Below are 22,914 nucleotides of genomic sequence, written 5' to 3'. Positions count from 1 at the left end.
AGGGTCATCAGTGTCCACCGCCTCTCACTAGATGAGCTTGATATCTCAACACTCCCCCTCGAGCTCAACTCATGTACACCAAGCGAAGCCTTGAATCTTCGGAGCTTCTCTGTACCCAATGCTTTGGTGAAGATGTCAGCTACCTGATCCTGTGTGCTGACATAAACAAGGTCAACATCTCTTGCCAAGACCTTCTCTCTGACAAAATGGTAGTGGACCTCTATATGCTTCGTACAATCATGAAAAACTAGGTTCCTGGTACTGTATATTGCTAATGTTGTCACAGAAAATGACAACTTGTCTATCCATTGATAGATAAGTTGTCACAGAAAATGACAACTTGTCTATACATTGATAGACCCAAATCTGCAAGTAGCTTTCTCAACCAAGCTACCTCACATGCTACCATAGCAGCTTCTCTGTACTTGGCCTCTGTAGTATTGGATAGAGGAACCGTAGGCTGCTTCTTGCTTCTCCAAGTCACAACAAGGAAAACATGAAGCCACTAGTAGATCTTCTATCTGAGAAACTACCAGCCCAATCAGCATCTGTGTACCCATGTACACATATCTCTATCCCACTTTCATAAAACAGTCCACAATGCAAAGTAGACCTCACATACCTCAGTATGCATCTCAATGCATCTAAATGCGGCTTCCGAGGAACCTACATAAACTGACTCATCAACCCAGCAGCATAGCTCAAATCTGGCATGGTGATTGTCATGTAGATCAAGCTTCCTACTATGCGCCTATACATAGTATGATCCTCCAAAATCTCTCCTGAATCTGCACTTAACTTGCCATTTTGATCCAATGGCACTGAGATAGGCTTACAGCTTGTCATACCATACTTGGACAACATGTCCAAGCCATACTATCTCTACAGTAATCCAATACCATGTGGTGACCTAATCACCTCAATGCCCAAGAAACATCTGAGCTCCCCCAGATCCTTCATCTCAAACTTTTGTCTAAGCAAGATCTTTGAATCAAAGATCTCTGCATCATGGTCCCCCGTAATGATCAAGTCATCTACATAGATGACAACAAGCACAACCCCTCTATCACCATGTCTCACATATAGCGAGAAATCTGCATTGGCTACATGAAAGCCAATAGTGACAAGATATTTAGAAATCTTATCAGACCATGCTCTTGGTGCTTGTTTTAAGCCATACAAGTCTTTCTTCAACCTGCAAACATGCTCGGGGTGACTCACATCCTCATAACCAGGTGGCTGCAACATATACGTGTACTTCTTCCTGCAAATCCCCATGCAAGAATGCATTCTTTACATCCATTTGATGTAAAGAACATTGCTTTGATGACGCAGCCACTGCTATCACAACTCTCACTGTTGCCATCTTGGCACCTGGGCTGCAAGTTTCCTCATAACCAATGCCATATGTCTGTGCATATCCTTTGGCTACCAATCTAGCCTTGTACCTGCTTATGCTTCCATCACTATTATGTTTTACTTTGTACACCCACGTGCATCCACCCAATGGCTTTCTTGCCTTCAAGCAATTGCACTAAATCCAATGTCTCATTTCCATATAGTGCATCCATCTCCTCATCCATAGCCTTCTCGCAACACACATTTCCAACAGATGACAACTTAAAGCATTTTTGGTGAGTTTTTCGTGCACTGCAACAGGTAGGCTTGGGACTAAGAACTCCAACAGCCTCATCAATGCATGTGGGCTCTACAACCTGTATAACTTTTGCCATGTATGCATAGTGATGTGCCACATAACCATCATAGGTAAACCTCTGCACATGGTTCTTTACTCTCCCAGGTCTTCGCAGCTTTTCATTCATGGCTTCCATAGCCTTCTTTACACCAGGTGTTCTCATAGCTGGGATCCCAAGCTCCTCATCAAGGCTCATCTCTGAGCCACATGAGAATGCCCTGCAGAAATGTCAGGCATACTGAGGGGCTCAACCACTTTCTCTTTGCCTTTATGTGATGTACTAATCACATTTGGAGGACTGGTATTATGACGCAGCCTGCCACTCCATGGTCTATCAACTAGACCACTAGATGAGGACTCTCCTGGTCCACTCAAAGATTATCATTGCTGCTGACTTGCATTCTGTACAACCACATTTCCACTCCAATAGCTTCTTTTTCAGCAGCATACCAGCTGCTCATCTCATCAAAAACAGCATCCCTGCTTACCCTCAACTCACGTGTAGCAGGGTTATTGTTGAAAAACTGGTAGAGGGAGAGGAGACACATGCACAGGAGAAAACCCTAATGTATATTACAAACCCTAACCATAGAGGGAAGCCATCTCCCTTCTCACACAATGCACAGGAGAAAACCCTAATGTATATTACAAACCCTAACCATAGAGGGAAGCCATCTCCCTTCTCACACAATGCATAAGGCCATAATCCATAATACACACAACACACTATGAGTTGTGTCCACACACATCTAACCCTAGCTAATGTCCACACACTATGACCAGCTGGACGTGGTCATTTATGTCTCACACATGTTCCTACCTAACATGCCAGCACACAGCACAGCTGGCTCACATTGACATCGAGCTTGAATCTCAACAGCCCCTCTCAAGCTCATGATGTACTGCCATAGACGAAGATGTAGATGAGCTTGGGCTATCAAAGCTCTCAACACTCCCCCTCAAGCTCATCCCACGTACTCCCAACATAGTACGAAAGTACTCAAACTTCTCCCTACTAAGTGGCTTTCTAAAGATGTTTGCCACCTGCTCATCAGTCTTCACATACTGTAGATCAACTGTACCATCCAGCACCTTCTCTCTGACAAAGTGATAATGGACCTCTATGTGTTTGGTCCGTGCATGAAATACTGGATTCTTTGCCAACTGTATACTGCTCATGTTGTCATAATGAATGACACCTTTGCCATCAATAGGCTCACCCAAATCTGCCAAGAGATTCTTTAACCATATTCCTTCACAAGTAGCAATGGCTGCACCTCTGTATTCAGCCTCTGTACTAGATAAAGCAACTGTAGGTTGCTTCTTGCTACTCCAACTCACCACGGCACTTCCAAGTGTAAAGGCATAACCACTAGTAGACCTCCTGTCATATGAGCTACCTGCCCAATCAGCATTTGTGTAGCCATGTATATCTAAGCCTTTACCACTCTCATAAAGAAGACCATAATGTGCAGTGGTCTTTACATATCGCATAATGCGTCTCACTGCATCCAAATGAGGTTTTCTGGGGCTCTGCATAAATTGGCTTACTAGCCCCACAGCATAACTCAAATCCGGGCGTGTGATAGTCATGTAAATGAGACTACCAACCATCTTTCTGTACATAGATGGATCATCCAACTCCTCACCAAAATCAGCCCGCAACTTCACATTTTGCTCCAAAGGTGTACTCATAGGCTTACAGCCTGTCATGCCATATTTTGCCAACATATCCAATGTATATTGGCGCTGCACTCACCATGTACCTGCATGGACTTTGATCACTTCAATTCCAAGAAAGTATCTCAACTCACCCAAATCTTTCATGTCAAACTGCCCACTCAATGCTTTCTTGACATGTATCACATCTGTACCATGATCACCTGTGATAATCAAGTCATCCACATAGATGACAAGTAAAACAATCCCATGATCTGTTTTCTTCACGTAGAGTGAAGAATTTGCTGTAGAAATCTGAAATCCAAGGGAGATAAGATTACCTTCTCCCATACATGCTTTCCAATAGCTTCTGTATAGCATGTAGGTTCCACATGCTTCACCAAAGAAGTCACATATGCATAATGCATAGAGAAATCACGATATGTCAACTTGTCAACTGGATATCTGACTCTTTGGGATCTCCGCGATGCATGTGGATCACTGTGAACACCTGTTACTCTAGCATGTGGTGGCACATATCTATCCTGCCTTGCACCAGATGTGCGTAAAACAGGTATGCCAAGTTCCTCATCCAAACTCTCTGAACTTGATGACTCATAACCTGTAATTCCAATTCCTTCAACCTTCTTCTTTCCTTTATCCATAGCACTACTCCTAGTGCTCACACTCTCATGCCTCAAACGTCCTGCTGACCATGGACGTACATTGCTACTCTTAGCTTCTGCTGGCCCAGACATAGAAGTAGAACTAGAACTTGCTTGTGGCAAGTTTACATGCACATCAGCTTCAAGTGACTCAATGACACCCTCATCCTTTTCTTTGTACCAACTAGCAAGCTCATCAAACACCAAATCTCGTGAGATAACCACTTGCCTAGTTTGTGGATTGTAACATTTGTATGCCTTACGATCCTGTGCATATCCAACAAACACACACTTTTCTGCCTTAGGATCCAACTTCCTCCTTCTCTCGTCAGGCACATGTACATAAGCTATGCATCTAAAAACTTTGAGGTGTCCAATGTCTAGCCTATAACCTGTAAGTCGCATCTCTGGCGTACTTCCATGTATGGTTGCTGTAGGTGTCTTATTAAGTATATACACCATAGTAGCACATGCTTCTGCCCAATAATAATCTGGCATGCTCTTTTCATTGAGCATCGCCTTGGCCACTTCACAAATGACTCTATTCTTTCTCTCAGCGACACCATTTTGCTGAGGTGTATACCTGCAAGTCAATTGTCTTCTTATACCATGCTTTCTCAAGAAATGCTCAAAAGCATTTGAGGTGTATTCACCACCTCCATCTATCCTCAAACACTTAATCCAAGAACCATATTGCTTCTCTGCAAAAGCTTTGAAATCCATAAACTTAACAATCACTACAAGACAATGCTGCCATACACGCGTTTCATACACGCGATAAATACACGCGATAAATTACGAACGCGTGTATGGTCGCGCTTGTATTTGAATAGAATCGGGCGCCTCTATTTTAGCATTTAAGTTCGCGTGTATATTTGCATTTATCAACGCGTGTATAAACGCGTTTATATACACGCAGTAATACACGCATCTATACACGATAATATTCACGGGGTAATACTCGCTATTATACACGGATAAATACACGCTGCTATACACGGATTAATACACGCATGGCAGAGAAAAACTAAAAAAAAACTGAATTCCTGTACAAAATTAAAAACTATTTTCCTTAAACCATCTCATAGTACATTACAGTATACATCATTACACAATCCCACTACATGCATTTACAACAATGAAATATATTCAAAAATAAATCATGCATATGAGATGATAGAAATGTCATCAATTTAGAACATACAGTGACGGATTGGTTAGGGTTCAATCTCATCTTCAATAAGATCCATCCTTGCCAAACGATCAACATCAATATCCATTTGATCAATTGGTAAGGCTACGATTAAATTTATTCCACTATCGATATTCTGTACTCCATTGATAATGGTATCGATGTCCTAATCATCCTCATCAACATCACCATCATCCTCAATGGTAGGGTCATTCCCATGATCATGAGAAATGGCATGCTCGTCCTCATTATCATGATCATCTCTTATTTCTTGATCATCGATCACAACATCTTTAATGGCATGTTCGACGTCATCTTCATTGCGGCTTGTTACATCCTCCATATGCTCCATATCAGTGAATGTATTATACATCACTTTGGAACGTGGTGCAATAGGGATGACATACCACCATTTGATGTCATGCACCATTGGTAGATAGATAACCTACTCAAATACACACAGTACAGTAATTAATTAGCATATCAAAAGTCAAGGGGTACGCGAGCTTAGATATATATGTACATGAAACACATTAGTAAAAAAATGCATACCTGCTCACATTGTTGTGGCAATACGAGCCTATCTTTCTTTGTTTGCCAGAACTTTGTAGAGTCAATAGTTACTTATCCACGTGCATGGCGTTTTATCGTTGCATCAGGCCCTTTTTCCACCACGTTCATTTGCCATTTGACATCCAAAACATACACAAAGAAGCGACGAAAGTCAAGCCTAAATATGTCTTGGATTATGCCACAATAATCATCCATTTTTCCATTAGCTCCCTCAAAGCTACTAATGACACCGCAATCTTGTGTATTTCTCTTTTCATCAATTCTTTGTGTTCGAAAATGCTTGCCTTCACACCATATAGCATTGAACATAGTGCACTGGACCAAAATAGAAGCAATATTTGTGTAAGCAATGTGAATAAATATTAAAAGCAAATCACTTACAACTAATGCAAAACATTAGTTCTATGTACCTTTGACATGCATCCTCGTGCATACTCCCATTCTTCCGCCGTGATATGCAGCCCCTCGTCGCTCTCTGCTCTCTCCATTTCCTCATGCAACCAATCAACATGGATATCATTCGGAAGTGTTGCTAGATGTTTAGGGTACGCCTTCCGAGAGCCATGTTGCCTCCGAAAGAGAGCTCTTTCTGCTTGTCTTTTTGTCTTTGCATCCTCATATCGTGTAACCCATCTGCTCATCACATCACTATTAAGGATACAAGTGAAACTTATGGTGGAAGGTTGTAATTCACCAACACAACTGGCCACACGCTGTATGCGATGCTTTTGAAACCAAATGGATTCACTCCATCCATACCCAGGCCAAGTCTCAAGTTTCTGGGCTCTGTTTTAAAGCTGGGCCACTCATCTTCAATATGCTTCCAAGCAGGAGTGTCTGCGGGAATTCTCCACATGCCATCATCCGATCGATGTGAGGAATGCCATGACATGAGCTCTGCTATGGATTTGCACTTGAACATGTGTTTGATGCGAGGAATTATAGGAAAGTGTCGCAAGACTTTACGAGGTACATCAAAACTCTTCATATCTGTTCTGTACCTTGCTTCACCACAAGTGGGACAATGTAGAGCCTCCTTATGCGTCCCACGAAAGAGAATGCAATCATTGACGCATGCATGTATTTTATCATAATCCAGTCCTCCAAGAGATGTCACATAGCGCCTCGCTATGTCTCTTGAGGTGGGTAGTCTATTTTCCTTTGGAAGCATGTTTGATAATAGCCTGCATCCAATATCATCAATTATAATTAGTCTTAAATCCTAAACCTTAAACCACTGATTCAAATTTGTAAGTTAGAATGCTTACTTCAACAATGCGTCAAGACTTGCATTGCTCCATCCATAAACTGTTTGTATATTAAGTAGTTCAAGTGAAGCACGTAAAACTGTTTGTATATTAAGTAGTTCAAGTGAAGCACGTAAAACTGAGAATGTGCACCCTTCAAACACCAGTGTCGATGAAGCCTTATAAAGATGCTCTTGTTCCATATCATCGTTGTCCATACCTTTGGGATCATCCTTAAAAAGATTCCGCACCATATCATCAAGCACCTCCTCTTCCACAACTTCGTGGGGTGCAGGGCTATTGTCGTCCCTTTCCCACTCATCTCTGACAATAGATCCCGAAGCTCCAGCATCATCTCGTCGACGCTTTACGTGCTCTCGTCACCGCGCGTAGGGTACCATGTTAGGGTGTGGTACTGCATCCTGCTTCAATTTATATGTTACAACTCTATTAATTTAATTTGGATACCATGAGTCATTTGAATACCATCAATTTACATCTACTCACCTCTAAACCTGTTTGATTCCATTCTCCATACATGAAGATGTGATTCAAGGTAATTCGACGTGCTCGTACAATGCATCCTTGACATCGATTACACATACATTTGATCCGTTATCCCAACCACACATCGCGATTACGATGAAGAATTGTCTCATCTTCTCCAGAACTGCTTGAAGAGGTTGATGACATCCTGTGTACAAATCAGAAAATACAAAATCATTATATGTTTTTAATGAAAGCACAAAATCGCGTGTATTGACGCGGCTATCTCCTAAAAATTGCGTGTATTAACGCAGCTACTTCCAAAAAATCGCGTGTATTCACGCGGGTAATGTCTGCAAAACGCGTGTATAAATGCAGCTAAAATCACATACACGCGAATATACCTGCGTTTATAAACGCGACAGTATGTTTAAACTAAAAATAGCCCGCCTTCCCCAAATATAGATTTTGAACTAAGAAATCAACAGTGCATGCGTTTTCGCCTGTTTTCGCCTCTTCCAACAGCAAGGAGGGAGCAGAGAAAGGAGCACACACACGGGAGAAGGAGGGAGCAGAGAAGGAGCAGAGAAGACTCACTTTTTCAGAGGTGAGTCACTTTGTCCTGTGCCTTGTCTCTTTTGCCAGATTTGTTTACTTTGCTCTTTGCTCTTTGGGTTTGTCTTTTTGCACACGATTGGGTTACTGCATCCTGACAGGGGCGACAATGGCTGGTCCTTTTATAAGGACATTCTGTCTTTGTCGGGGGGTCGGTCTTTTCGAGAAAATTTTTTCGCAGGTCACGTGTAAGAACGCGTGTAGAAGCGCGTGTAACCTGTCTGCAGAGTATGTTCACGCGCATATACACGCGTTTTTGGACGGGTGTATACACGCATTTTTTGACGGGTGTATACACGCGTTTCTGCAGACAAAACTGCGGCGTTTCAGATTTCATGATTTGCAAGCAACTGACTTGAATGATTTAATTTGTGTGAGTCAAGAGACAGCCCATGATGTACATGAAGATGTTTGTTGCAGGTTCTTTATGGATATTCCAGGTTCTTCATCCGATCCATTTGCGTACAGCAATTGGTTGATGGAGATGATGAATCACTTTGGGCGCCAACCTGGTCCGGTTGAGCTTACAGAGTATATGTATGCCCATCCCCCTCCTTCCCTGCCTGGTGTCTATACCCCTACCGCGAGTATCCAGGGCACTCCAGTGCCGTCTATTCCTCCGAGTCCGACGAGACGGCATGCAGCTTCTCCTCTTCCACGTCCACCGAGGAGACATACCTCGTCCCAGACACACTCACGTACACCCTCACAGCCACCATCACGTGCTCCCTCAGAGCCACCGTCACGTCAGGGCTCACAGCCACCGTCACGTAGACAATCCCCCAGTCGTGACTCCACCCGCAGCAGTAGGAAGAGTGGGAGTGGAGGATGCAGCGGGTGCTTTGGTGGGGGAGGTGGGGGAGGTGGGGGAGGTAGTAGGGCACGCGGTGAGAGAGGAGATAGAGGGAGAAGAGTTAGAGGAGACAGTTCGGAAGAGGAGGAGATGAGAGAGATGGAGAGAGTGGTTTGCTATGATGTGACGGATAGGGGCGGGATAGTGATGGATGCGAGGGGGAGGGAGGTAATGGAGTACATGCGTGGGGTAGTATCAAACTCATATAGAAATTGTTTTATTAAATTTAAAGATCAAAATAGCCGATTAGTTGGGGAGGTGATAGAGGCTGTACATAGTCGGTACCCCAATCCCCCACATGCTACATTCTCGGATGTATGGGGAAGGACTCAAATAAGGGAGATCTTAAGTAATAAAAGATCTCACCTTAAAAAACTCGCGTACGATGACCGGCTAAATGTAGCTGCGGCGGCGGGTGGCTATCCTGCCGAGAAACCTGCCAACTGCGCACAAACGCGAGTGGAAGGAGGCAAAGAAACGAGCAGAGGGTGGCGTGAAGAGCAGGCAGCATGTGGAGGCACGACGGATCCAGATGGAGACCGTTGGATCTTCGCATTTCGGATCTGGCGGCGTCGAGTCATGGGAGGCAGAGTTCGTAAGTATCCTGCCACTTTATTTGATTGTTTACTTAATTCATTGATTCTATGATTGTTTTAATCTTACAAATTGTGTTGATTATGATACAGCGACGGGTTACGGGGAGGAAGCCCACAACCCACGATACTGCGTATGCTCGTCGGCATAGCAGACGTGACACGTGGGCCATCTTCAGAGCCGAGGGACGTATTACGGACGCGCAGTTTGAGTTAGCCATGAGACCATACGGTCGGCAGGTACTTGAAAATTCGTAACGAATGGTTTTGGTTTATTGAATTGCATATATATATACTTATATACTATATATTACTTGAACAGGCACAAGCTGCTGATGATCCACCGGCCGCCGCTGCAGAGGGTGGACGTGAGCACTACTCCTCGGACATTCCGACCGATGTGAGCTCATCTGAGCATGGGGGGAGCACCGAGTCATCATCTGGGTCTGAGTAGTACTCAGACTTGTAGTATCACATTCCATATTGAGGATGTGATTGTATATATTTTTTTGTAAACTCAAGCCATGGGCTACTTCGAGATATGGACTCCCTTGTATACATGTATAAAATTTTGATAGTAATATTGAATTGATTGATCGATAGTATTACATTCATGTCTGTCTTGAATCGTATAATGACAATGTATGCATTCATGTCGTTCTTGTCTTAATCTCCCTCGTGCATATGTTCTTCGTGGATGGTCTAATGGGATGGTCTAATGCACCAAAAACCCTAAACCAGAGAGTGCTATTGGGTGCTGGAATGCTGGAACAGTATTTAGGCACCAAATAGCACTCTCTGGATTTTTTTTTGGCTCTCTGTTCGCGTGTATAAACGCGTCAGAACTGCTAAAACTCGCGTGTATCTGCACGGATACCCTGGAAATTACGCGTGTATTAATGCGTATAAACTGGCAATCACGCGTGTATAAGCGCATCTAAATTAAAGAAACGCGTGTATAGACGCAGGTATAAACGCGTCTGGGATATTGGAACTGAACAGGATGCGGCTATACACCCGTGTATAAGTGCGTCTAATATAAGAAAAAACGTGTATAGCCGCGTGTATCAATGCGTCTGTGTAAAAAACGCGGCTACACACCCGTGTATACGCGCGTCTGAGTTTTACTATACACGCGGTTTTACACGCATGTCTCTAGCCGCGATGATACACGCGCTGATACACGGGCCCGCTACTTTTTTTCACAAGTCATTTTTAGCGGCTAAGAGCGCGGGTATGAGCCCGATCCCTTGTAGTGAATACTTCACTTTTCTCTCTGAGAAAGTATATCCATGTCATTTTGCTGAAATAATCAATGAATGTCACATAATATAAACTGCCTTTGATAGATGGGTTTTGTGCAGGACCCCATACATCGCTATGTACTATCTCAAGTGGCCTGCTACTACTCATGTTGCCTTCTCTAGGAAACCGCAACCTTGCCTGCTTTCCAAACTAACAGGCTTCACAAATATGCATATTCCCATCATACTTGAATCTAGGCAATCCACTAACAATGCCTCTTGCCTGCATGTTCTTTAACCTTTGTATATTGACATGTCCAATCCTCTTATGCCACATATCAATGTCCTGTACCACATTTTTGCTTTTAGAGAACATGGCTGATTTTAACTCAGGAATCCCAGCATCCAGCTTAAACAACCTGCCTTCTTTCTTGCTTTTAAACAACATGGCTTTTAGAGAACATGGCTGATTTTAACTCAGGAATCCCAGCATCCAGCTTAAACAACCTGCCTTCTTTCTTGCCTTTAGCAATGACTCTACATCCATGTTTGGAATCCTCAACGAAGCAACCATGCTCATTGAAACGAATGTGTAATCCCTGTTCCACCATTTGACCAACTGAGGCCAAACTTTTTATAATAAAAGGCACGTACAATACATCTGACATAGATTTTGTTTGACCATTGTGCATAACCAATGGTACACTTCCAACATGTGTAATGGCATGCTGAGTATCATCTCCTGTCTCCACATAGCCTTTCACATCCATAGGCTTCATATGCTCAAACCATTCACCATGACAAGTCATATGGTTTGATGCTCCAGAGTCCATATACCAAGTGTCATCATTTTCAACATTTGTCATCATAGATCCCACAACATGTTTCATGGCAAACAAGTGATTTGCGCTGCCATCATTACTGCTTGATGCATAATTTCCACCATGTTGTGCATAATTTCCACCATAATGTCCACCACGTTGTGCTCTACCCCCTCTCAAATCATTATGTTTGCGGAAACAATCACGTGCCATATGACCAAATTTCCCACAGTAATGGCATTCCACATCTTGCATAGATGTTTGTTGGCCTTGCCAATGTCCATTACCTCTACCTCTCTGAGGTGTATATCCACGACCACCTCTAGCACCATATGAAGGCTAAAAATTCTATTGTGGTGACCTGTCCTGCCATCCACGACCATTACCACGGCCATGTGATGCGAATCTCCCCCTGTCTCTAAAGCCTCTTTGCGAATAGAAAGCTTGATTTCTGCCATTATCATCATGGCTAGTAGATGCATCCTGAAAGGAATCACTGAGTTTGATTTCCTCAACAAGCAAGAGTGAAACCAACTCATCAAAGTCTGGTAAACCTATACTCCGAACCGAGATGGATGTATCAAAAGATTTATATTCCTTGCCAAGACCACGCAAGGTAATGTCTACCAAATCATCATCAGGCATGGGGGCATTAATTGTTGCCAATGCATCTGCATACTTCTTTATCTCTTGTACATAATCATGGATGCTCCTTCTATTCCGCTTCACATTATGTATCTGTTGTCGCAACTGAGACTTGCGAGCACTCGTGTCTGTATCAAACAACTTCACCAATGTATCCCATGCATCCTTGGGATTCTCAGCATCATGTATGTGTATGAGCATAGCATCTGAAATACATATAGACAGATAATGCAACACTTTGAATGCTCTTTCTGACCATTGCTTTATGAGCTATAATCTGCTGCTGCTGTGTAGGTTGTCGGGGTAGTCACTCTTCTCTTTCATGAAATATACCCACACTTTCCTTGTGTGGTCATCAATGAAAGTTACATAATACCTGCAGCCTCCCATAGATATGGTCTTCGTAGGACCCCATACATCTGAATGCACATCTAGTGCATTTCTGCTCACATATCTATTACGTGGAAACATATGCTTTGTTTGCTTCCCAAATTGGCATGCTTCACATATTTTCTGCATACCTTCCACTTTAAATTTTGGCAGCCCTGTCACAATTCCTTTTGTCTGCATAGACTTCAATCTCTGCACATTTACATGTCCAATCCTTTTATGCCATATGTCTGTGTCTGCAACAATTCCTGAACCATTTGCAAACATCGCAGCACTCATTTCAGGCATGTCTACATTCAACGTAAACATTCTGCCCACTCTGTTGCCTTTTGCAACCAACCTGCACTTGTCTTTGAAATCTTCAACATAACATCCATCAGGGTTAAACCGAGCCTGCAAACCCTGCTCAATCATCTGGCCAACTGAAACCAGATTCTTTGTTATGTTCGGTACATGAAGTACATCTGCAAGGTACTTCACTTTGCCATCCTGCATAGACAATGGCACATCTCCAACATGGGCAATTGGATGAGCAGTGTCATCCCCTATTTCCACAAAACCTGGTCTTTCTGGGTTTTTCATCTCCTTGAACCAGTCCCCATGACTCGTCATGTGGGTCGAAGCGCCTGAATCCACATACCATACATTATCTTTTTGTGCTGCATCAACATTTTCAGATATGGCATTCACGACATGCTGCATAACAAACAACCTTTCATTATCCTCATTATTTCTGCTTGAGGATGCATAGTTGTTTTGCTGCACTTTCCCATTTTGCATGTCAGCCTGCTTCTTATAACATTCTGCCTGCACATGTCCAGGCTTACCACAATAATAGCATTCACGTGCATCATTGTACTGCCTTTGCCAATTTCCACGGCCTCTTTGACTCCCCCTGCCTCTGAATTTGCCTCTTCCACCTGCGTGTTGTTGTTGTTATTGATTCTGGGACTGTTGTTGTTGCTGCTGCTCTGCTGGCCATAATTCTGATTACCTGTTCGGCCACCCCCTTGACCGCGTCCACGGCCTCCTCTACCTCGTCCTCTTCCTAAACTCGTGTAGAAGGCCTGTTGCTCTGAACTGTTTTTGCTTTGTGAAGACTGTTGGTCTTCACTCAAGTTCTTCTCTTCGATAATCAGCATAGACACCAAATCTGTAAAGTTGGGAATGTTTTCCCGAGTCTGAATAGAACACCATATTGGGGAATATGGGAATTTTCCATAAGTTTGGGACACGTGGTCAAATCTTTGGATTAATCATAACTTGAACACCATTACTCCAAATTAAGCGCTCTATAGCTCACTAGATTCCATTTTCCAAGCGCTTTCCAATAATAGGTCACATGATATGGTTTTGAAAAACTTATAGGCATGTTATCCAGGTCCCACCTTTTTAGTATTCAAAAAATGGGAGTTGGGAAATTCCCAAACTCACGAATATAGCGTTATAGACGTCTTGAACGCCTTGTATTGTGGCCCGAGACCACGTAGACAGACTTCCACCTTGTCATCATCATCTACTGACACACCAATAGATGCAAGGGATTCCACAATACCCTTTATCTTCAACGCATAGTCATTCTCACAGATATGCTCTTTTTCTCCACAGTATGAAGTTCATTCTTGAACTGTATCTTACGTGCCTTGGTATTTGTTTCATAGAGCTTTACCAAGGTGTCCCACGCCTCCTTGGGGGACTTGGCATCTTGAATGTGCCCAATCATGGTGTCCTGTATACTAATGGAAAGCCAATACATTACTTTCCTGGCTCCTTGGTTCCAGTCTTTAAACTCTTTCACATCTGCAGCAGTTTATATCCGGTATCTCCGGTGCCTCTTCATGCTCACCTTCTATGTAGTCCCAATAGCCTTTTCCCATCAGGAAATTTGTCAACCTGAACCTCCAAGCATGGAAGTTATTCTTATCCAGCTTCTCAGCCACAATCTGTGTTATGCCATCATTAGACATCTTGCCAAACACACAATTTTACCAGACTGTACTCTGGTTTTTCCTGCACAAATACTGTATTTTCTGCAGCGGTATTGTAGTACTCTCAAATGTCACAACCAGTGACTTCAATGTGCATACATACACCCAATGGCAACTGTAGACCTCTTTGCAGCACCCACAGTGTCTGCACAGTCAATCTGTCTTCCTGCAGTTCTTAAAACAGAGTTCTGCAGAGAATCGATGACTTACCCGCAGTGCTCGAAATCGCCTGCTTTCTGAAAAACGGAGGTCCAGACGTGCCCGAAACGCGTTTTCAACCAAAAAATCGTAGTCCGATAGGACTGTATAGTTTCCCTATAGCTTTACTCCCGCGAAGAAAGCTCCTCAATCAGAGATCGTTGCCGGTGCCTCCCGTAGAGCTCCCGACAAGGGTGTAGTCACCAACACAATAGGGAAGAGTAGTTGAAGCTCTTACCCTCGTACCGCTTCCTTGGTTCTCTTGCTTGCAGCTCAGCCCCCCTTAGCACGAACCAGGCTCTGATACCATGAAAAGATGCAGGGGGGAAGAGAGCTTGAGCTCTTGCAAGCACACACACACTCACAAAACCCTAATAGAGAACACACAAGGTGAGAGGCTGAAATCTTCTTCTTCTCTACTCAACACTCAACACACCATATACAAGATAAGAGTACACACAATATGAAAGGTACTTAACCAATACATACACGGGTTCTCTATAGTGTGAACCCGACTAAATGAGCTGGCGCTATAACTATGCCAGTCTCTAGAATGGCTGTCACACAGCCTGTCATCCCACTGGCCGCATATCACCCAAGATCTCACCAACCATGCCAGTGGTGTAAGTGTGGGGCCTATCCCCTAGGTGGGTCATCAGTGGCCACCGCCTCACTAGACGAGCTCGATATCTCAACAGCCAATACATTCCTCCTTGTCAGATACATGTGTCTTTGCCAAATTTACATCTATTTTCACCATACATCACCGCTTCCAAGCTTTAATGGAAAGCTTCCAAAAACAAAAATTTTCCTTTGCTTTTGGGTTGCCCTAATTTGCTTTGTTTTTTGCCTGAATCACCTGCAATCTGCTCAAGGATGTTTAGAATACCTTACCCGGTAGGCCAAGCTCTCAGATCTGATAGAAATCGGTGTGCTCCAAGCTTCACAGCATCAATGGCAAACTTCACAGCTTCTTCTCCCTCTTCTCTCACTCACTCACAAACCCTAATAGAGAGCACCAGGCTCTGATACCATGTTGAAAAACTGGTAGAGGGAGAGGAGACACATGCACAGGAGCAAACCCTAATGTATATTGCAAACCCTAACCATAGAGGGAAGCCATCTCCCTTCTCACACAATGCATAAAACCATAATCCATAATACACACAACACACTATGAGTTGTGTCCACACACAACACACTATGAGTTGTGTCCACACACATCTAGCCCTAGCTAATGTCCACACACTATGACCAGTTGGACGGGTCATTTATGTCCACACATATCTAACCCTAGCTAATGTCCACACACTATGACCAGCTGGACGCGGTCATTTATGTCTCACACATGTTCCTACCCAACATGCTAGCACATAGCAGAGCTGGCTCATAGTGACATCGATCTCTTGAATCTCAACAGTTATAACACCTGTATCCCTTTTGCTCAAGGGAATATCCAATAAACACACATTTTTCAGCTTTTGGATCAAGCTTAGTTCTCAGCTCATCTGGCACATGCACATATGCAATGCATCGACGAATCAGGTTTTTTGCCTTTAAACCTCTCCTCTAGAGTTACATCATGTATGGCTGCAGTTGGAGTCCTGTTCATGATGTAAACTGCTTTAGAAACAGCCTCATCCCAATAGCTATGCGGCATATTCTTCTCTTACATCAATGCTCGCGCAATCTTAGCAATGTGCCTATTTTTCCGCTCAGCAACTCCATTTTGCTGCGGAGTTTATCTGCATGTAAACTGTCTCCGAATACCATTTTTCTTTAAAAATTCAGAGAACTCATTGGAGAAGTACTCTCCCCCTCCATCTGACCTTAGGCACTTTACATATTTCCCTGTTTGCTTTTCAACCATAACTCTGAAAATCTGAAAGTGAGTGAACACCTCACCCTTCTCCTTCATGAAGTATACCCACACTTTCCTTGTGTGGTCTCATCAATAAATGTCACATAATACCTGCAACCTCCCATAGACATGGTCTTCGTAGGACCCCATACATCTGAATGCACAACATCTAGTGCATTTTTGCTCACATTTCTGTTACGTGGAAATACATGCTTTGTTTGCTTTCCAAATTGGCATGCTTCACATATTTTCTACATACCTTCAACTTTAAACTTTGGCAGCCCTGTCACAATTCCTTTAGTTTGCATAGACTTCATTCTCTGCACATTCACATGTCTAATTCTTTTATGCCAAATGTCTGTGTTTGCAACAATTCTTGAACCATGTGCAAGCATCACAGCACTCACTTTAGGCATGTTTACATTCAATGTAAACATTCTGCCCACTCTGTTGCCTTTTGCAACCAACCTGCACTTGTCTTTAAAGTCTTCAACATAACAACCATCAGGATTAAACCGAACCTGCAAACCCTGCTCAATCATCTGGCCAACTGAAACCAGATTCTTTGTTATGTTCGGAACATGAAGTACGTCTGCAAGGTACTTCACTTTGCCATCCTGCATAGACAATGGCACATCTCCAACATGGGCAATTGGATGAGCAGTGTCATCCCGTGTTTCCATAAAACCTAGTCCTTCAAGGTTTTTCATATCCTTGAACCACTCCCTATGACTTGTCATGTGGTTCGAAGCACCTGAATCAACGTACTATATATCATCTTTATGTGCTGCTTCTACATTTTCAGACATGGCCTTAAGGACATGCTGCATAACAAACAACCTTTCATTATTCTCATTGTTACTGCTCGAGGATGCATAGTTGTTTTGCTGCAATTTTCCATTTTGCATGTCAGCCTACTTCTTATGACAATTTGTCTGCACATGTCCAGGCTTACCACAATAAAAGCATCCACGTGTATCATTATACTGCCTTTGCCAATTTCCACGACCTCTTTGACTCCCCGTGCCTCTGAATTGGCCTCTTCCACCTGCGTGTTGTTGTTATTGTTGTGAATTTTGGGACTGTTGTTGTTGCTGCTGCTGGCCACCTCCTTGACTGCGTCCACGGCCTCCTCTACCTTGTCCTCTTCTTGAACTTGTGTAGAAAGCCTGTTGCTCTGAAATGTTTTTGTTTTGTGAAGACTGTTGGTCTTCGCCCAAGCTCTTCTCTTCTATAATCAACATAGACACCAAATCTATGAAATTGGGAATGTTTTCCCGAGTCTGAATAGACGTCTTGAATGCCTTATATTGTGGCTCAAGACCACGTAGATAGACTTTCACCTTGTCATCATCATCTACTGAAACACCAATAGATGCAAGGGATTCCACAATACCCTTTATCTTCAATGCATAGTCATTCATAGACATACTCTTTTTCTCCACAGTATGAAGTTCATTCTTCAACTGTATCTTTCGCGCCTTGGTATTCGTTTCATAGAGTTTTACCAAGATGTCCCATGCCTCCTTGGGGGACTTGGCATCCTGTATGTGCCCAATCATGGTGTCCTGTATACTGATAGAGAGCCAATACATAACTTTTCTGGCTCCTTGGGAGAATCCTTGAACTCTTTCACATCTGCAGCAGTCGGATTGATGTCCGGTATCTCCGGTGCCTCTTCATGCTCACCTTCTATATAGTCCCAATAGCCCTTTCCCATCAGGAAATTTGTCAGCCTGAACCTCCAAGCATGGAAGTTGTTCTTATCAAGCTTCTCAGCAACAATCTAGGTTATGCCATCATTTGACATCTTGCCAGACACACAAATTTACCAGAAACAGCACTCTGGTTTGTCCTGCACAAAATGATGTATTTTCTGCACAGCAGAAAATACAGCACTGGTACTCTACTACACTCAACCAGTGACCTCAATGTACATACATACACCCAATGGCAACTGTTGACCTCCTTGCAGCACACACAATGTCTGCACAACCAATCTGTCTTCCTGCAGTTCTTAAAACAGAGTTCTGTAGAGAATCGATGACTTACCCGCAATGCTCGAAAATCGCCTGCTTTTTGAAAAACAGAGGTCGTAACGCACCCGAAACGTGTTTTCGGCCCAAAAAACATAGTCTGATAAGACAATAAAGTTGCCCTATAGCTTTACTCCCACGAAGAAATCTCCTCAATCAGAGATCGTTTGTTGGTGCCTCGTGTAGAGCTCCCGACAGGGTGTAGTCACTAACACAAATAGGGAAGAGTGGTTGAAGCTCTTACCCTCGTACCGCTTCTTGTGCTTCTCTTGCTTGCAGATCAGCCCTTAGCATGAACCAGGCTCTGATACCAGGAAAAGATGCAGGGGAGAAGAGAGCTTGAGCTCTTGCAACAAGCACACACACACTTCTCACAAAACCCTAATAGAGAACACACAAGGTGAGAGGCTGAAAATCTTCTTCTTCTTCACTCAACACTCAACACACCATATATAAAGATAAGAGTACTCACATATGTAAGGTAAAAAATGGGGATAAGCAAGTTTGGGCCAAGGAATGGAACCCATGAATGACCACATTGGAAGGGACGTTCTAGTAGTTTGCTCAAAGAAGGGGGGAAAGCTATATGGAAGCCTTTAAAGGCTTACATGTTGGTCATGCAGCTATGGTTTTGAAATAGAAATCTATGAGAGCACCCTTGTAGATGCATGCAAAGACTGAGCATACATGTTTGAAGCTCATGGTAGCCAAAGATGTGGCTACAAGAACCTCATGGGGGAGGTTTGTGAAGACAAAAGAGAAGCTATAAAGGAACTTCTACATATGAAGGAAGAAGCACATCTGGAGCATGTGCCATGGATGCTTGGTACAAGATTCAGCTCACAACTATAGCAATGGCAGAGTAGAAAGCTAAGCAAGGAGAGAAGACAAGAAGCTTGTATTAGCAAGAAAGCGTAAGGGTCATGTGATTCTGGGTGGGTTCGAGAGGTTGCAACTTCCTAATTCCTTTATGTACATGTTCTAAATTTGTTTCTCTCTTGGATTGGTACAACTCTCCTTCTTGCTTCTCTCTATGTTAATACTTCCAATCTATAGAAGAAGAGGGTTGTCTCCATCATGTCTTTAAAAGTTTACAGTCGTCAAGCGGGCATCCACAAGATGCACTAATAATATCCAAAAATCTACTTTAGCATTACCCCTTTGTTGATGTCGAAGGCCAAGCCCTACACGCCTTCATGATAATGGTCCCAATTTGGAAAGGACTCTAGCAACGTAATGATTAAGTGGAAAAATCTGATCGTTCATGACATCACGAATGGGTCTAGGACTTGATCATAGTGGCGGGATGAATTCATTGAAGTGCTTGATCATTGTGTCTTTAGTTCAACGTTGTGGCACCGAGACGGAGGAGCGAACCACAAAAAAATGAATTATAGCTTTGGGTTCTTCTTCTTCTCCTCATGGAATAGATTCCACGCCTACCACCTTCTTATGGGTAGGTAGTCAGGGGGCTGATGTGGAGTGCTTGGGGTGCCTTGCAGTAGTAGTAGGTTTCCCACATGAAGGGCAAAAGAAGCAAGGAGCTGCAGGGTGGTGGTGGTTGAGAAGCCCTCCACCATTTTTGGTGTATTTTCTTCTTTATTTTAAAATGAAAATTAAAGTACATACACTAACACACTTGACAGATTTTCTCCAGACTTAGGCAAGGACTTGACAACCTGATCAAATTGCCTAATAAGTGCTCAGAGGACCCATACAACAAAATTGGGCTTCTCTAGATACCTGATCAAATTGCCTAATAAGTGCTCGGAGGACCCATAAAACAAAATAAAACTTGCAAAGAGGGTGATATGGAACCTAGAACTAGATGGCACCTGGAAACTCATCCCTAGACTAGGGCCATAGCATGTTCAAGGCCCATCAAAAAGGTGATTTGCTTGTCCTACATGTAGTAGTACGTCCATGTGGTAGCTTAGGATAGCGGTGCACATGATAATGAATCACTCTAGCTCAAAGTATTCATTCTCATTAAGTGAAGCCTCATATGCTTAAATGGGAAGAAGAACATGTGCAAGCCTAAATTGTCATCTTCATCAAGTACTTTAGGATCATGATCAACTTCTTGTAAGTCATCCTCAATGTCATGTAGTTCTCTAGGAAGGCCTATGTCTTCTTCAACTACAACAATTTCTTTGTTGCCATCGAGAGGTTTCGGTCCTCCTTGTTGCTCCACATCCAGTATGTTCTCCTCTCTCTTATTGATATCTTGTTCTATAATATCATTGACAACCTCTTCACTTGGCCTTTCATGAAATATGCACCTACTACCATGAGGCGACAACATCAATAACATACAACCATTGTTCATCGTGCATATCAAGAGAAAAGAATGCTAATTCAAAATTATCTAGGAAGTTGAATGCCTCAATTCTTTGATGCAATACTTTAGATGAGTTGATGGCATAGAATCCATTTATGTCCATTATATATATTGCATTGTGTCCATATGGTAATGTTTTTAAAACCATTTAACTCGTAGTAACACTTGCTTGAAGGTCCCAAATAGTTGACCTTGATGATGTCTTAGAGAAAACCAACATAGCCAAGTTTGCCATCGATAAGATTTGTATCCATGCTATTGGATTTGTTGAAATGAGGCAACAACAATGCAAGAATCCATCATGATGCATCGCCAATCAACTCTTGTGATCCAAAGATGTGAACCATAAGCCCACATACTACTATGATATCATGCCTGACTAAACAAATAGAGTGAGAGTGTTTGAGTTTAGGCATATTATGTGACGTGAAATACATAATGATAGAAAGTCTAAAAATATAGGTATCTTACATGAAAATTGTCTACATGCATTTAGGCATTAAGAAGACATTACATTTGAAGTAAAATTATCTACATAATGATATAAAATAAAAATACATGTATCTTACATGAAAATTGAACCCATGAGATATCTCAACTTCATCACAAAAAATTGTTATCGCCTTGCTCACTACCCTATTGAAATTCAAATGAACCCAATCAAGTAAATTAGGCATGCTTGGAGTGCAAAGAGTCTCGTGCTCTTTTCCTCCTCGTATAATTAGTCCTTTTTTTAATAAATGCATTAAATACAACACAAAGGTGTTCACTTGTTGACAAAGCTTGTACAAGAGCTTTATCACCTTGTATTTTCTAGATAGCACCTTTCCCCATGACTTTATCAATTATTCTTGTGTCCATAATCTTTATGCAATAGGATTCATGATCACCATGTACTCTTGATTATGTCAATAGTGTTTGTGAACAAGCCAACCCTCTACCCCATGGAGCCCTCCATTCATGATCTTTGATGAATAAAATTTTTGAACACCTTCATGAACTACTGAAAAAAGACATCCTTTGGCTACTCACACGACACCTACAAGAGACATTTCATCCACAAGGTGGATGAGAACATACACTTGTATGTCAAAGAAATCTCTAGGTAATTCCTTCTCCACCATGAGGGAAAAAAGCATTTTGTTATCTTCTTTCATCTTTGAAAAATCAACAAGGTCAATGTCTTTGGAAAATAAATGGGGTCAATCGATTTGGCAACAAAAGAATTATGGTATCTTCTTTTGTCTTTGGAAATTGAATGGGGTCAATCTCTTTGGTAACGTGTAATAATTGACAATATCATAAATATTTTAAGTAATTTTTCATTAATTGTTTGTAATCTCTCATGTTTAATTTTTTAATCACATTATTTAAAGTTTTTTAATTTAATAACATTACTTATTAAAGTTTGTTTAACTCTCGTATCTTAAGCTTATCATTGTTGAAAAATGTAGGACTAGGGAGACTCAAAAAAGAAGAAAAGCACACATCCTCTTAACCTTAGTGGTGAGGTATGGACACATGTGAGAGATGAGGTCAAGATCAAGAAGAGATGGATGCATCATCAAAGGGTATCCCAGATGAGAGGATAAAGAGAGGTGTTGTCACCTGCCTCAGAAAGGGTGGAAAATGTGGGTTCATCGCGCACTTTCTAAGTACAATGGATTGTCTCTAGAGTATATATATACTTATTACTAAAATAAGATCATATTTAAAAAATTTTAAATATGTGTATTGTCTGAAAAAATGTAGACTAAAGATTATGCTCGTGCTTCGACCTCGGTGATGAGATTTGAGATGTGACTAAGTCT

Source organism: Cibotium barometz, chromosome 7 (genome assembly GCF_041138505.1).
Source record: "Cibotium barometz isolate CiBa-2024 chromosome 7, ASM4113850v1, whole genome shotgun sequence".
Classification (NCBI taxonomy): domain Eukaryota; kingdom Viridiplantae; phylum Streptophyta; class Polypodiopsida; order Cyatheales; family Cibotiaceae; genus Cibotium; species Cibotium barometz.
The sequence above is the reverse complement of the archived record's forward strand: the minus strand, read 5'-3'. Positions refer to the sequence as shown.